The sequence below is a fragment of the Bos javanicus genome, chromosome 16 (assembly GCF_032452875.1).
Source record: "Bos javanicus breed banteng chromosome 16, ARS-OSU_banteng_1.0, whole genome shotgun sequence".
NCBI classification, from domain to species: domain Eukaryota; kingdom Metazoa; phylum Chordata; class Mammalia; order Artiodactyla; family Bovidae; genus Bos; species Bos javanicus.
The window spans coordinates 44,724,285-44,739,017 of NC_083883.1; the positions used below are offsets into that span (position 1 = coordinate 44,724,285).

The window sequence follows — 14,733 nt, forward strand, 5'->3', positions numbered from 1 at the left end:
AAAAGAAAACTGCTGGGCTTCCCTGGTGGCAAAGTAGGTGGGACTCCGCCTGCCAACGCAGGGGATACAGATTCGATCTCTGATCCAGGACGATTCCACATGCCACAGAGCACCTAAACCCGTGTCACAACTCCTGAGCCTATGCTCTGCAACGAGTGAAAATGAAAGTCGTTCAGTCGTGTCTGACTCTTTGTGACCCCATGGACTATACAGTCCATGGAATTCTCCAGGCCAGAATACTGGAGTGGGTAGCCTTTCCCTTCTCCAGGGGATCTTCCCAACTCAGGGGTCAAACCCAGGTGTCCTCCATTGCAGGCGGATTCTTTACCAGCAGAGCCATAAGGGAAGCCCGCAACAAGAGAAGCCATCACAGTGAGAAGCCCTTACACAGCAACAAGGAGTAGACCCCACTCACTGCAGCTAGAGAAAGCCCGCACAAAGCAACGAAGACCCGACACAGCCAAAAATAAAACCGGGAAAAAAAAGAAACTGAGTGCCGTTTGGCTGTCTCCTAACTACCTTCCTGACCCGTGCCCCTAGCTCTAAGCCACCACTAATCTACTTTCTGTAGATTTCCCCACACTGGATATTCCCTTGTGGGTTTGATGAGTGAAGAGGCTTTTTTCTCTCTCATCTTGGAAGTGAGAGCATTATGGGGACCACCCCCCACCCCCAGGGCCTCCTGTCCCTCCCTCTTGGTAAGCTTGGTCCAGAAGCTACAGGTTGCCATGACGCCCTCTATACTGCTCAATGAAACTGGCTCCTCCAAAATTAGAGTCTGAGGAGGCTGGGGTCCCCTGGATCACAGACCCCAGTACACACATGTGTGCACACAGGAGGAATTAGAGTGGGCTGGAGAGCAATTTCAGTTCAGAAAGACTCTGACTGCCCTCATAGCTGGCCAGGGAGATTGTACAGCCCCTGTGGAAGTGAGCTGGCAGTTCCTCAAAACTCAAAGTCACCACATGACCCAGTAATTCCACAACTAGGTTTACATCCAAGAGAATTGAAACTGTACATCTGTGCAACAAACTTGTACACAAATGCTCTTAGAAGCATTATTCACAATGGCAAAAAAAAAAAAAAAATGGAAGCCACCCAGTGTTTATCAACAAAGAAATAGATAAAATGTAGCATACGTGTAGAACAGAATACTATTCAGTCATAAAAAGAATGAAGTACTGATACACGAATGAACCTTGAAAACATGAAGGTCAATGTGTGAAACCAGACACAAAAGGCCACATATTATGTGATTCCATTTGCAGGAAAGGAAATAAACAAATTTATGTAGACAGAAAGTAGATAAGTGGCTGCCTGGGGTTGGGGGAAGGGGGGACTGGGAATGACTGCTAATGGGGATGGGGTTTTTGGGGGGAGATGAGAATGTTCTGGAGTCAGATAGTGGTGATGGTTGAACAACCCTGTAAATAGTTACAGTGAATTTCACAGTTTAGAATGGCTAAAATGGTGAGGGGGAAAAAAAAGACTGAACCCGAGGGGCCGTCTTTCAGTCAGGGAGATGGGCAGCAGGTCTGAAGACTCCTTCTAGAACTGGGGTGCAGAGCAAAATCTGGAATGTTCCAGATCATGGGCTGCGGTTGTCCTCACCGCTCCCCTGAAACGGCTCTTGTCTGGGTCACGGATGATATGCTCCTGGTTTTCTCCTGCTTCTCTGATGGCTGGTCTTCAGCCTCCTCCACTGGTCCCTCCTTCTCTGCCTCCCAAGTGTCTCCAGCCATCAGTGCAGCCTGAACTGCCCCTGCCTCCAGACTCCCTCGTCCACCTGCCTCTCCATCTTGCTGAGCTGCCCAACAGGAAGTTCAAAGCTAACTTCTGCACAACCACTTCCGCCCTCCCATCCCAGTCTGCTCCTGACCCCTGTGATCTGTACTCCCTCTTTCCACTGGCCCAGGCAAAAGACGCTGGGGTAATCCCTGGCTCTTTCTCTCACACTCAACATCCAGTCTCTCAGAAAAATTCTTTCAGTTTGGTGACGTGAGAAGATGCTCTGGATTTGACTGTTCTCACCACCTCCCCTGCTTCCTCTCTCGACCAATTACTGTAATAACCCCCTGGGGAGTCTCCCTTTTGCTCTTCCAGAATCTTCTCAACATAGCAGCCACACTGATCATTTAAAAAATAATAATAATTAATTTTACTTTGGACTGCATCGGGTCTTAGTTGCGGAATGTGGGATCTTAGTTCCCAGATGAGGGATTGGATCCAGGGAAGCCTCACATTGATCCTTTTAATCATGAATCAGATCATGTCATTCTTCTGCTCGAAACCTCCCAAGGCCCCCATTTCACTGAGGGGAAAAAGCTGAAGTTTGTTCTGTTATCGAGTCTAAGCTTGTACTGCTCGCCTGACAGGCCAATAATTGCGACATGAGTTGTTGGGGCAAGGAATCACTTTATTCGGAAAGCAAGCAAACTGAGAAGCCGGTGGACTCACGCTGCGGAGAACCATCTCGCCCGAGTTAGAATTCTGGCTCTTTCCATACTAAAAGGGGAGGGAGCAAACTCAAACACAACCTGCTTCCACTCAGACTCTGGAGGGGACATGTTCATTTCTGCACATCACCTTGCAGTCAGCATCATCGATTCAATGGAAGTGAATCTGAGCAAACTCTGGGAGATGGTGAAGGACCGGGGAGCCTGGCATGCTGCAGTCCGTGGGGTCGCAAAGAGTCGGACATGACTTGGTTACTGAACAACAACAAGGCTGCAGTCATTGGCTGATGGACCTGGTCAGGATGTTCCCTGTGAGCTAACAAAGGTGTTTTAGCTTAATGCTCATTACCTGGGAAGTAGGGTTCCCAGAGCTGGGCTATTATGTATAATTTAAGCTTATGGGCACCATCTATACAGTGATTAACTTCCAGCCACTTTATCCAGGGAAGGATGATTGAGCTGTGTGTCAGCAAAGAGGAGTCTGCAGTGCCAGACTGCAGCCCCATTTAATTTTTTTATTGTGGTAAAATACACATAATAAGTTTTCCAGGTGACCCAAGTGGTAAAGCATCTACCTGCCAATGCAGGAGACTCAGGTTTGATCCTTGGGTCTGGAAGATCCCTTGGAGAAGAAAATGACAACCCACTCCAGTATTCTTGCCTGGAAAATCTCATGGACAGAGGAGCCTGGCGGGCTACAGCCCATGAAGTTGCTAAGAGTCAGACATGACTGACTGAGAATGTATGCATGCAAAATACATATAACATGAATGTTACCATTTTAAATCATTTTAGAGTATATACTTCAGTGGCATTAGAGGCATTTACCCTGCCCGGCAACCACCATTATTGTTTAGTTCCAGAACTTTTTCATCACCCCAAAAAGAGACCCCACACCAATTAAGAAGCTGCCTTCAGTTCTTTCTTCCCTCCAGCCCCTGGAAATCACTTGTCTGCTTTCTGCCTCTATAGATATACCTATTCTGGACATTTCTTTTCTTTTTTTTTTAATTAAAAGTTAAAAAAAAAAAAAGCTTTTGGCTGTGCTATGAGGCTTGCAGGATCTTAGTTCCCCAACCAGGCATTGAACCCACACCCCCTGCAGTGGAAGTCCTGACCACTGGACTGCCAGGGAAGGCCCTCTGGACATTTCATATAAATGGTGTGCCTGTGTCTGCTCAGTCATGTCTGACTTGATACGAAGGATAATATTTTGAAATACCTGGCATACAAAGCATGCATGATATCCCTAACAAAGAGCTAACTTCCTTGAGGAATTACGCTACCATGCCAGATTATGACATCTGACAAAGGGAAAGTAATTTCAACCATAAAATTAAGCAATCTGACATGACAGACAATGGAAGGCTTGATTTGACATTCCACATGGATCAGAATACAAGGGCATGTAAATGGAATCGCAGCCTGTGCTGCCCTTTGTGTCCATTTCCTTCTCTGAGCATGTGTTGAGGGTTCACTGGGTTGTGCCCAAACTTGATTCTTCTTTATGGCTGAGCGACATTCCAATGCATGGCTGTGCTTCCCTGTGTTCATCCAGTCATCTGTCTATGGACACCTGGGTGGTTTCCACTTTTTGTGAACAATGCTGCTATGAACATTCATGTACAAGTTCCTGTTTGACGTGTTTAAAATAGTAAACATTAAGTCCCACCTAGAAGAACAAAACACCAGTTGCCCAAGAACAGGAAAGATCTGTGACCCAAATCTGGAGTTTTCCCGCAATCTCATCTCAGTAAGGACCAATGGTGTGATGCAGTTCTTGGGGAAACCAATGAATGAATACAGTCATCAGAGCATCTTTTGCTCTGTTTGGACCAGAGACCAGATGCACATTGGCTGTTTACTATTACAGGTAGCAGTAATTGGAGAATAAGTCCCTCCTTGCCAAAAGTACCAGCCCCTTCATGTCCTGGGATGATCAGTCATGAGTGTTGACAGATTATGAGTTCCACAGTCAAGGTTCATATCCTTGGGTTCAAATCCCAGTTCTGCTACTTCTTGGGGCTTCCCAGGTGGTGCTAGTGGTAAGGAACATGTCTGCCAATGCAGGAGACATGAAAGACGTGGGCTGCATCCCTGGGTAGGGAAGATGCCCTGGAGGAGGGCAGAGCAACCCACTCCAGTATTTCTGCCTGAAGAATCCCATGAACCCCTTCCATGGAGCAGCCTGGCGGGCTACAGTCCATAGGGTTGAAAAGAGTCGGACACAATGGAAACAACTTAGCATGCACGCTACTTCCTGACCGTGTGGTCGGGTTTGTCACGTAACCTGTCCAACCCTACTGTCCACTCCTTATAATGAAAACCTCCTGGGTGGTTGTTTCGGGGGAGTAAGATAATGTGGCTGAGCCCTCCAGCAGTATCTGCTATGTGGAAGATGCTCCACAGACATTTAAAAAATTGTTTATTCATTTGGCTGTGCTGGGTCTTAGTTGCTGCACTCGGGATCTTTGATCATCAATCTTCACTGTGACATGGGGAATCTTTAGTTGTTGTTCAGTCCCACAGTCATGTCTGACTCTTTGTGACCCCATGGACTGCAGCACACCAGACTTCCCTGTCCTTCACCATCTCCCAGAGTTTGCTCAAACTCATGTCCTTCAAGTCGGTGATGCCATCCAACCATCTCATCCTCCATCACCCCCTTCTCCTTCTGCCTTCAAACTTTTTCAACATCAGGGTCTTTTCCAATGAGTCAGTTCTTTGCATCAGGTGGCGAAAATATTGGAGCTTCAGCTTCAGCATCACTTCTTCCAATGAATATTCAGGACTGATTTCCTTAGGATTGACTGGTTTGATATCCTTGCAGTCCCAGGGACTCTCAAGAGTCTTCTGCAACACCACAGTTCAAAAGCATCAATTCTTTGGCACTCAGTCTTCTTTATGGTCCAACTCTCACATCCATACATGACTACTGGGAAAACCATAGCTTTGACTATACAGACCTTTGTTGGTAAAGTAAGGTCCCTGCTTTTTAATATGCTGTCTAGGTTTGTCATAGCTTTTCTTCCAAGGAACAAACGTCTTTTAATTTTATGGTTTTAGTTTTGGCATGTGAACTCTTAGTTGAGTCATGTGGAATCTACTTCCCTGACTTAGGATCGAACCTGAACTTCCTGCATTGGGGGTGTGGAGTCTTGGAGTCTTAGCCACTGGACCACCAGGGAAGTTCCTCTCCATGGGCATTTGCAGGGACCTGGGATGCTGGAATGACCAGGGGAGGTGGTTGGGATGGTCCCAAAGCTCCAGGATTACCCGCTAAGTCACATGGCTTTGCTTCTCAGGTTGAATGTGCTTTACACAGAAACATCACGACACAAAGCAGTTTCCTCTTACAGCCTGATAAAGAGGATCCAGGGAGGGCAGAAAAGCAGGCCAGGAGCAGGAAGAAAACTCACGCTCAGATAGAACATGTGATTCCATGAGTATCTCAAATATGCTCAATCCAGCCAAGATCGTGTCTGCAATCAGGCCGATGAGAAGTCCTTGCACAAAAATAGCACCCTTGGAGATAAGAGGATGTTTCTTACCGGGAGAATTTTCTTTTGGGTCTTCACATAGTTCACCAGTGACTCTGGAGGGAATTTTGAGGAATGAAGGCAATAAAAGTGATGAAGAGCTTGGAGGGCCTGATTATGAGTGAAGATGAAACGACAGCCTGGCCGTAGCATGGGTTTCGGGGAGTTGTGGCCTCCATCTGGCAGATGCGAGGGTCCCAGATGGAAGGAGAGGTTGGAGGAGTCTGGGAGGGTGTAAGTAGGAGTAATGGTGTGATATTATGAAAAGAAAGCGATAGGCTGTGGATAAGATGGTTTCTGGGCAAAGAGCCTGTTGAGGAAACTAATAGCCTCCCAAGGGCGGTGGACATGCCTCATGGCTCGTTAAGGCAAACGTTTGACAAGATCAAAGTCTGAGAAGCTGCTCTGTTGGGAGTGACCACCTCCTCCCCAACTCAGGTGCTTCATCTCCACACCCCTTATCTCTTTCACAAGTTTGGAAGTGCCGTGTGGGTTTGCAACCCAGGTCTTCAGGGTGGTGGATGGAGTTCTGGCCCCTGAACACAGGCTCAGAGGAGAGCTTAGCAAGGAGGAGCAGATAGATGAGCTGGCTGGAGAGCATCTTTATCCACCCAGGGAGCAGAGGATGGAGGGTGCTGTTGGAATCCTGGGGTAAACAACACATGTGCTTCTGGCCTCTGGTCTGAGCCAAGTAGATATTGGAATGGTTCTACTCGGGCCAGTTTCTTTGATTTCTATGGTTCCTCTGCCCACTGGGTTGTGATGCCTCAACGTTTCTGGTTGACAAGGCAGTTTCCTGTCTATTACCTCCTTTATTATGGTTACTATTTGAAGCTGACCTTTAGAGTGGCAGAAGTATTTGCATCATCTTGTCTGTTCCCCTGATTTGCTGTTGAGAATACTGAGGCCCCCAAAGAGCAAGTGACTTGATCTGAGGTAGCTGGTGATTCCAGACCTCGCATGTGGAACGCTGGAACCACGCGTGTGACACATATGAGAACAGTGCTTTGGTGAACTCCAGAAGGTTGCCTCTGGGAAGAGAAATGGGTGGCTGGGGGTGGACAGGGGTTGGAGAGAGACTTACTGTATTTGCCCATGTACACTGAAGATTTTTAAAAATATATTTATTTGATTTTCTGATCCAGAAGTTGCCCCTTTCTTTCTTTTTATTTATTTGGCTGCGCTGGGTCTTAGTTACAGCATGTACATCTAGTTCCCCGACCAGGGATTGAACCTGGGCCCCCTGAGTTGGGAGCACGGAGTCTTAGCCACTGGACCACCAGAAGCTACCCCTTTCTGAGAGCGGAGACCATTTGGAATGTGATCCACTCCTGTGTCTAGAATCCCGCCTGCTCCTTTTCCCAGGAGCGTCAGCTCTCACTAGGGAGGCGGCAACCTCTGAGCTGGTGATGGGGCCGCAGGGGCCTCAGGAAAGTTCCCTCTGGCTAGTGTTCACGTTGTGGTCAGTGGTCTGCGTGGAAAGGGCAGCATGGGTCCTGGAGCCACCATCCCCTCTCACTGGTAGAACTAGATGCTCTTTACCCAGAATTTGGTTTCCTTGTGCTGCTTTTCCTTCAGGAACAAACTGTTCATTCAAAAGCAGGTGTAAAAAAAGCAGGTGGGTCAGGAAGGCCACCTCTCGCTGCTCCATTGGAGGGACCCATTTGGCTCCTGGAGTCACCCCTGATGGCTGGCAGACAGAGACGAAGCTGTCCAGCCTGGGAGCCCCACAGCCCTGCACAGAGCCCTTGGATTGGCTGACCTCTGACCTCTGAGTCGGCTTGTTGGCAGATGGGCTGGCTAAGTGTAGGACCACAGCCAGACTGCTGGGATACAAATGTCACCCTGCCACTTAGCAGCTGTGTGACTTTGGGCAACTTACTCAACCTCTCTGTGCACTGTGCCCCCAGCTTCCATATCGTGTGGTAATAATAATACCAACTCCACCAAGCTCTTATGAGAATGAAATGGTTTGGTAGCTGCTCTTAGGACAATGCCTGGCACAGAAAGTTCTGTAAGTTCTTGTCACATAAACTGAAGCAAAGAGGGTGATCCTCAGCGGGACTCTGGCTCTCTCTCCGGTTCCAGGGTACTTTATCACTGTGTTCTTCTTGTGTTTAGCAATTTTTTCTTTTTTTTTTGGCAGCGCTGCCTGTCTTTGTGGGATCTTAGTTCGCTGAACAGGGATTGAACCCAGGGCCTTGCAGTGAAAGCACCAAGTCCTAACCACTGGACTGCCAGGGAATTCTCTGGCACTTAGCTATTAAAAAAAAAAAAAAAGATTTGTCAATTTTATTGATTCTTTTGGGTGGGGGGAGGAATCAATTTCCTTCATTGAATTTCTCTACTGTTTTCCCATTTTCAATGTAATTGAGTTCTACTATTTATTAGTTCCTTATTTATTTACTTATTTGGCTGCACGGGGTCTTAGTTGCAGTATTTGGATTCATCAATCTTCCTTGCAGCATGTGGGATCTTTATTTGTGGCATGTCGGATGTAGTTTCCTCACCAAGGATCGAACCCAGACCCCTTGCATTGAGAGTCTGGAGTCTTAGCCAATGGACCACCAGGGATGGTCATTAATGAATGAATACGTAAATGAAACATCCCCCTTCTTCCACATTAATAGACTGTTCCTGGAACAATGAATCACTAGGAAGCAACTTTGGCTTGTCTGCTGGGGCATCTGGGTCTGGTTGGGAACTTGTAGGGTCACTGTATGACCTCAGGGGGAGTGCATGAGCCATGCAGGTGCTTCAAATCCAGGCAGGTGGCAGGTGAGTGGCTTGGCTTCTCAGAGTGACACGGAGCAGTACCTTATGGTCCTGTCCCCCACGCCCTCTGCCTGTCTTTTGTCTGTGGACAAACTTTAGTCAAAGAATAAGTTTAATCAGAGAAGTGAGAAACACAGAAACAAAGGAAAATAGTCTACGGAGACCAAATAACGATAATGTAGTCATTAGGCATAGTCAAGGACCTTCAGTTCCTTCTCAGGGACTACAGCTAATATTCTGAGCCATATCCTGAGAGCTGTCTTATAGAGACTGAAACACCAAGTGGAGAAAACTAGATGATGACCAGATTGCACCCAGGACATGAGCTGCCACAGTTCCAAGAACCGGCCACAAAGAAACAGGAACAAACTGACCCTGGAACTGAAGACTAACTGTATCTAAAACAACCAAGATGACGTTGCTCAGAACACTGATGACCAATTTGAGGATGACTGTCAGAGCTGACTGTGCTGTTTCTGCATGTAGCACTCCCTCTACTTCTCTCTATAAAAGTTCATGCCCCACTGGTTGCCAGTGTGGAGGGGGTGTCAGCCTTTGGATAGGTGTCCACCACCCTCCCCCAACAGTTGCTGGCATCTGAAATAAAGCAAACTTTCCTTTCCACCAACCTGGCCTGTTTATTGGCTTTTGAATGGTGAGGAGCCAGACCCCACACACTCTTTTGGTAATGAGACGAGGAGGCTTCCAGCCTGCCAGGCCCTAAGCTGCTGACCCCAGGAGAGAATTCAACAACAGGCTCTCCCCATACTGCCAGGAACAGTGGGGTCCATTCTTCCTGATTAAGTCCTAGGATGGGCTAGGTTATTAGAATGCTAGAGTCCTGGTGAGCAGTCTATCTGCGGAAGTTAGACCAGCAGCTCCAGGAGGCACCAAGTGTCCAAAGAGAAGACTTTTGCTCCCTGACAGGTAACTGGAGAGACTAGAGAAGGAGAACCCTGGGAACAAACTAACGTTGCTTATCATTAGGGTAAAGGCACATGTGCACCTCCAACCTTTGACTCAGGACAGTAGGGCTTCCCTGGTAGCTCAGATGGTAAAGGATCCACCTGCAAAGCAGGAGAACCTAGTTTGATTCCTGGTTCAGGAAGATCCCTTGGAGAAAGGATAGGTTACCCACTCCAGTATTTTTGGGCTTCCCTTGTGGCTCAGATGTTAAAGAATGTGCCTGTAATGCAAGAGACCTGGGTTCGATCCCTGGGTTGGGAAGATCCCCTGGCAGAGTGCATGGCAACCCACTCCAGTATTCTTGCCTGGAGAATCCCCATGGACAAAGGAGCCTGGTGGGCTACAGTCCATGGGGTTGCAAAGAGTCGGACATGACTGAGTGACTAACCACACAGCACAATCAGCCCCTGGTACCCAGGTCAGTCCCACCCCATCTGTTCACATTTTAACTGGCATCCAGAGGGATGATCCCTTCTGGGACACCCAGAAAGAAGGAAAGATGTGCCTGGGAGGCTCCTGGCTCCATCACATCAATGTCAGCTTCTGAGCCCTTCTCTGCTCACGGAGACCCAGACGCTGCCTCTGAGTGCATGGAGCCAGCTGACTAGAGGCAGGAGAAACCTGACATAACTGCCTTGGCTGCAAGTCGGAATCATCAGTGAGGAAGGGGGACAGCAGACGACCCCCTCTGGCAGCCTCCAGGCTCTCACATTTAAAGTCACGAATGTGGTCACTATGAGAAGCATGAGACAGGCTTTGGGTGGTGTCCCATGCTGGGGGAGAGACCTCGGTGCTCCCCACATCAACAGTGGGAGTCGGAGGCCTTCCTTCGAGCAGGTCACATCTCTCCGAGTGCCCACTACCCTTACCCAACTACGGGTGGGGGTGGAGTGGGGCTGTAGGGTGGGAAGGGCCCCAGAGTCCAATTTCAGTCAAAGCAAAGATCAATCATTGAAATATTAGACATTGCATCCTTATACAGGACAAAATGCTTGTCTGGATGAAGGCTGCTGCATAAATTTAAACTCTGTATCTTTAGGGAAAATCTTGGGAAATAAGCTCTCTTTTCAAGCAGTTCACTTCATTCATTCAACAGACTTGAATGACATTCAAGTGACATTCAACATGTCTTGAAGCCTCACCCTGGCCTGAGCACCATACTGTCAGCAGGGAGCCATGTTTGAGATGTGGGCAGATAATTAACAATGTGCAGCCAAGTGCCGTGACTGAACCACCCGCAGAGTTGTGGGGAGCCTGAGGGACTTCGCTCTTTGCTGGATGAGAGGTGGGGCACTGAGTCAGTGAAGGCTTTTCAGAGAAGGTAATGCCTGAACTGAGTGATAAAGAATGAGTAAGTATTTGGGGGTCGGGTGGGGGGTGATGAGAGCATTCTGGGCAGAGGAGGCAGCAAGAGCAGAGATCCTAAGGAAGGAAAACATCATGTGTGTGTGTCTGTGTGTGTATGAACTGTGTGGCTGGCATAGTAAACAAGATGGGGGCAGTGGTACAAGGATGAAGGAGGAGGGAGACAGGGCTGGATCAGGGAGGCTGTATGTTCCTTGCTAAGGAGCTGTATTTTACTTTATTAGGGATGGAGGTATGCAAAGGCAAGTGAGTGAAATGCACATGTATTGTTTGGGTCTCTTTTAGTCCCATATTACAGAAACCCAGTTCCAATCAGCTTGAGCACAAAAAGATGTGATGGCCTTTCAAAAGTGAAATGTCTTGGGGATAGTTCTGCCTTCAGGCAGAGTTGGATCCAGGTGCTCAGACAATGTTGACAAGAACCGGCCTCCTGCTGAAACCTCCTGCTGAGTCTTATGGCTAATTTATAATTAAAATAATATTTGGGTTTCTGTTCTTTTTTGAAAAATTTTATTTATTTATTTTTGGCTGTGCTGGGTCATTGCTGCCAGGACTTTCTTCTAGCTGTGCTACGCAGGGGCTGCTTACTCTCTAGTTGCTGTGCACAGGCTTCTCATCGCTGTGGCTTCTCTTACTGTGGAACACCTGCTCTAGGGCACCCAGGCTTCAGTAGTTGCGACTCCTGGGATCTGGAGTACAGGCTTGGTTGTTGTGGCACATGGGCTTAGTCACTTCTCAGCATGTGGGATCTTCCTGGATCAGAGATCAAATCGATGTCTCCTGCATGGGCAGGCAGATTCTTTACCACTGAGCCACCAGGGTAGCCCCAGGTTTCTGTTTTTGATCTTCCTACTCCTCTTTGTCCTAGCCCAAATCTGTTTGCAGAATTCGTTTGCCGAATCAATAAAAAGTAGTGAATATCAGGTGCTGTGAGCCACAGCTTTCCAATAAGCATCACAGTTGATGTGATGATCTAGGTTATCTTCCAGGTCAAGATGACCTGTGCACATTACGTTGGCTTCACAGACCGTGGGTTCAAAGACACACATACCACAGATGATTCAGAAGATTAACCCCAGCGCCTGTTCCCCTTGAGAAATCTCTAACTCAGAGACCAAGTTGGAGTGGATCTAAGACTTGTTTCCTATCCCCTTGCTTGGAGACCTGCAACAAAATCCTTGCTTTGTTGCAAACTCCCACTCTGAGTTTGCCTTTCTTTGCATTGGGCACAAGAGCCCTTTGCTTAGATGCAGTGCTTTGTCTCTGTTTTCCTCTGGGTGGGTGTTTTTCCCAGATGGGCACTCCTTCCATGGTGGCCAAGATGGCTGCCAGTAACCCCAGCATCCCATTTTGCTGACTCAGCAAGCCAAGCAGAGAGCACCTTGCTCCAGAAGACGTCCTGTGACTGCTCTCATTGGCTGGGATTGAGTCACAAGCCCATCCCTGAGCCAATCAGGGTGACTGATTGGCCAGACTTGGATCATGTGCCTGCCCCTGCACACAGTGGGTAGGGCATTCAAGTGGATTGAAGGGAAGGCTGGGATGGCTTCCCCAAAGTAAAATGTGGGTGCTATGGTCAGCAGAAGGGGAAATGGTGTTCTGGGCAGCTAAAAACAACAGATGTCTAGTTCCTTATTGTGTGACTCCATTTATATGAAATGTCTAGAGGAGGTAAATCCAGAGACTGAAGGTGGATTGGTGGTGGCCAGGGGCTGGGTAGAGAGTGAACAGGAGTGATGGTGGTTTAACGGGTAGGGGGTTTCCTTTTGGCATGATAAAAATGTTTTAGAACCAAATAGAGGTGGCGTTTGCACAACACTGTGAATGTACTACTAAATGCCATTGAGATGTTAACCACTTTACAGTGGTTAATTTATTATTATTATTATTTTGCCATGGATTGAACCCTGTGCCCCTGCAGTGGGAGTATAGAGTCTTAACCACTGCACTGCCAGGGAAGTCCCAACAAAGGTTAATTTTATGGTATGTGAATCTGGTTGGATAGCATCACTGATTCAATAGAAACGAACTTGGGCAAACTCCAGGAGATGGTGAGGGACAGGGAGGCCTCACGTGCTGCAGTCCATGGGATCGAAAAGAGCTGGACATGACTTAGCGATGAACAACAACAACAAATGTGAATCCTACCTTGGTAAAGAATTAAAAAACAAAACAGAAAAATGGCACACCCATATTATGAGAATTCCTTTGAAGAGGCATTAGATAAAGGAAAAGTGATTCTTACATTGGTTCCAGTTAATGAGAGAACTGGAACCAAGTGTTTCTTCAACTTCAGAAATCAATGTGGATCTGCCGAATACAAGTGATCAAGTTCATCCTCCTTAAACAAATGAACAGTTTGAAGCTTGCCCCAAATCTAGTTGCAGTAAACCAGTTTCTCCTTGCAGACCATGATGCCTCCAATTGATAAGGTTCATCAGGACACTTTGCAGAACTGGTGCCAACAACTTAATTTGAGTACCAGTGGCCAGAAAATAGAGATTTATCTGAGACTCCAGAAACTTGCTTATCTTGAAAAAGGTGAGTAAATTCTGGAGTCATCTCAGGAAGCCAGATTGCAGTCATGTTGAAGGAAACACAAGATGGTGACCAAGAATGCAAGCTTTCAGAAAAGTAGGATGAGTGAGAGCAAGGAAGGAACTAATATGGTTGAAGCGCTAACTTCAGCTCAGGAAGCCATGTTGGCAGCATGGTCAAGAATTGCTGAGCGGCTTCCCTGATGGTCCAGCGGTTAAGACTGCACTTCCAGTGCAGGGGCCACCGGTTTATCCCTAGTTGGGGAACTAAGATTCCACATGCCCATGGCCTGGCCAAAATAAATACATAAAAAGATGTGTTTTTTTTTTTTTTTTAAAGAATTGCTGCAAGCCATTCAACCTACGGCTGTGAGTTCCCAGCCCCTTCCTATCTCTGTTTAGCCCGTTCTGCCACAAGGTCCAGGCGTCCAGTAGTGTGTGGTCAGTGGCAGACTGTTCCCAGCAGACATAGAAGGTTGGGTTCGCCTGCAGTTTCATGCAGGTCAGGCCTGAGTCCCTGACACTCCCAGGAGATGTTCTCTCTCTTCCTGCTACCTGCCTGCACTTTCCCATCCTCAGACCTAGAAGATAATATGGTATGCCCTGAATGTGCTAAAAGAAATAAGAAAATTATGGAAAGATTAATTGCAATGGGGAAGAAGAAGAAACTTGGTTTGGACACACAATCAATACTTTTTTTAATTAAAAAATTAATAATTTAATAATTTTGGTTGTGCTGGGTCTTCTTTGCTGCTCTCGGGCTTTCTCTAGTTACTGTGAGCGGGGGCTACTCTTCTTTGTGGTGCACAGGCTTCTCATTTTGATGGCTTTTCCTGCTGAGGAGCATAGGCTCTAGGTGCATGGGCTTCAGCAGCTGCAGCAGGCGGGCTCAGTAGCTGTGGCATTCAAGCTTAGTTGCTCTGCTGAACAGGGAATTTCCCAGATCAGGGATCAAACCTATGTTCCCTGCATTGGCAGGTGGATTCTTATCCACTGCACAACCAAGGGAGTCCCATCACTGCTTTTAGATGGTTCATATCAGGAATTCCCTGGTGGTCCAGTGGTTAGGACTCAGTGCTTAACTACTCAGCCAAA

The 14,733-nt window shown here is 47.4% G+C and overlaps 1 pseudogene; it reads left to right on the forward strand.

Annotated features, from left to right (window-relative positions):
* The first annotated feature begins 13,025 nt into the window (after positions 1–13,025).
* On the forward strand, positions 13,026–14,318 carry LOC133227352 (developmental pluripotency-associated protein 2-like; annotated as a pseudogene).
* The last annotated feature ends 415 nt before the right edge of the window (positions 14,319–14,733 follow it).